General features: G+C 33.9%; 1 long non-coding RNA gene across 1 annotated transcript; it reads left to right on the top strand.

Annotated features, from left to right (window-relative positions):
• Window positions 1–888: 888 nt before the first annotated feature.
• On the top strand, window positions 889–1,688 carry LOC147860530 (uncharacterized). Its single transcript, XR_015530268.1, has 3 exons — window positions 889–1,284; window positions 1,413–1,525; window positions 1,603–1,688. It is a non-coding gene; the product is annotated as an uncharacterized LOC147860530 (long non-coding RNA).
• The last annotated feature ends 539 nt before the right edge of the window (window positions 1,689–2,227 follow it).

The following is a 2,227-nucleotide window of genomic DNA, read 5'->3' as shown; positions in this document are numbered from 1 at the left end:
AACAACAGTTTGAAAGGATTTTATCCCGTGACTTTACATTTTGTTTGTTTCGAGTCTACTAAGCCGCCTAGTGTGCTTTTAGACTTCCTAGATGTCTTTCCGGGAGATGGGGTAGGAAAACGTGTCGGAAAAGCTTTATTCTCCCGTCTAAAATCATTTAATATATCTCTTCACGTCTTCTATCTACAACTTCTAACGGTGCTAGTGATAGCAATGGGCACGGTTCGGTTCGGTTTCAAGGCAATAAAACCGAGCCGAACCGAAACCGAACCGTTTATTGAAAACAAAAACCAAACCAAACCGTTTATGAAATCTCTCTATTTAAACCAAACCATTTAAAAAAAAGTTAAAACCAAACCGTTTAGGGAAAAGTTAAAACCAAACCGAACCATTTAATGAAAAAATTTAAACCTAACCACTTAAGTCAAACTAATTAAATATCTAAATAAACAAAAATACATTTAATTAAATAAGTACTCAAGTTAAATCTATTAAATAAATAAAAGAAACTTTAATTGAACCATTAAATTAAATAAACATTTAAGTAAATTAATTAAATCAATAAAAATCATTAATTAAACCATTAAATCAATAAACTATTAAGGTAAAAGATAAAAAAGTTAACCAAAAACCTATAAACCTTTAAACCAAAACTATAAACTTATAAACCTATAAACCCGAGTTCTAGAACCGAACCAAACCGAAACTGAACTGTTTATCGAAAATCCAAACCAAACCAAACCATTAAATTTTTTGGGAACCAATAAACCCTTAAACCATGGCTTAACGGTTCGGTTTGGCTTGAGCCAAAACCGTGCCCATTGCTAGCTAGTGAATCTCTAGTTGCATCAAAAGATTTAGCTAGGGTATTACTTTGTCATTATGGACAAGACATTTTACAATCATCACATATGTTAAGATGCATGGTGCATACATATCAACTAGGTGTAAAGTCTGCATTAGAAGTTATTACTCCTTCTACTATGAAGTTAAGGAAGACATTACATTCTATACGCACAAGTAAAGTGAGTAGAGCTATATTTAAAAAATATTCAAAAACCATGCATGAGAATGGAGAACATGAACCACCATGTGTAGATTGCATTACTAGATGGAATTCAACCCTAATAATGTATCAACAATCCCTAAAATTAAGAGATGTCTTGAATTGTACCACAAGTGACAATGTCATTGCTAATGAGTTTGTGGACCATACACTCTCCATAGAAGATTGGAGTCATATACAAAGTATGGAACAATGGTTGCTTGTGCCTGCTAAAATTTGTAATTACTTGAGTGGGTCAAAGTATCCGACCCTCTCAATAGCCGCGCTTGCATTCAACAACTTATTAGCACATTGTAATAAATATATTTCTATGGATATGAACTCGGTTGATTCATCCTCCGAGAAGATTACTCTTCAAGTGCAACAAGAGGCTAGTAACAAATGCTTACAATATCTAATCAAGTACCAAGAATCCTTGAAATCTATTCCATCTCGAATCGCAATGTTTGTTGACCCGAGGTACTAATGTTTTTAACTGAAAATCCCCCCTTTTTAATCTTTCTTTCTTACTAATAGTGTCTTTTATTTGAGTGTAGAATTCCAAAACCACCTAATCCAATTGAGAGAAACCTCGATATAGAATTGGTGCAAAGTTTCTTGACAACCCAATATCATGATCCTAGTAATGTCGAAGATTCTCTATCCGAAGATGCATGTGAAGGATCTTCGTTTGATTTTTTGGATATTTGGGATATGAATAATGACAAATCTCATGAATCATCAGCTCGGACAGAAATTGAAGGTTTCTTGAAGGTTCCACGAGTGAAGAGTTCCGTAGACCCTCTACATTGGTGGTCTACCAATAGGTTTCAAGCTATATTGCATCATGTTGTATTAAACAAATTTGTTATTGTTGGTAATTAATGAACACATTTTGATAGTATCTTTTTTTCTGATTTGAAACAGATCCATTTTTTCAAGGATGTATAAAATGGCATGCGATTATTTGGCTATTCTAGCTTCATCAGCGCCTTCATAGGAAGCTAACTCCGAAGCTCGTGATAACTTCGACGATAGGCAACGGTTGCATTCATGCACTTTCAAGGCCAAGATGTGCATACGATCTTGGATAGATCTACTTGATAGTGTTAATATTCCAATTCCTGAAGATATTAATGATGCATATGATACTTTAGATATCAATTTAGAAGAGATTATTGC

Source organism: Azolla caroliniana, unplaced genomic scaffold (genome assembly GCF_043228905.1).
Source record: "Azolla caroliniana isolate FFs.n. ecotype wild unplaced genomic scaffold, voAzoCaro1.0.p SCAF_9, whole genome shotgun sequence".
NCBI lineage: Eukaryota > Viridiplantae > Streptophyta > Polypodiopsida > Salviniales > Salviniaceae > Azolla > Azolla caroliniana.
The sequence above is the reverse complement of the archived record's forward strand: the minus strand, read 5'-3'. Positions and strand labels throughout refer to the sequence as shown.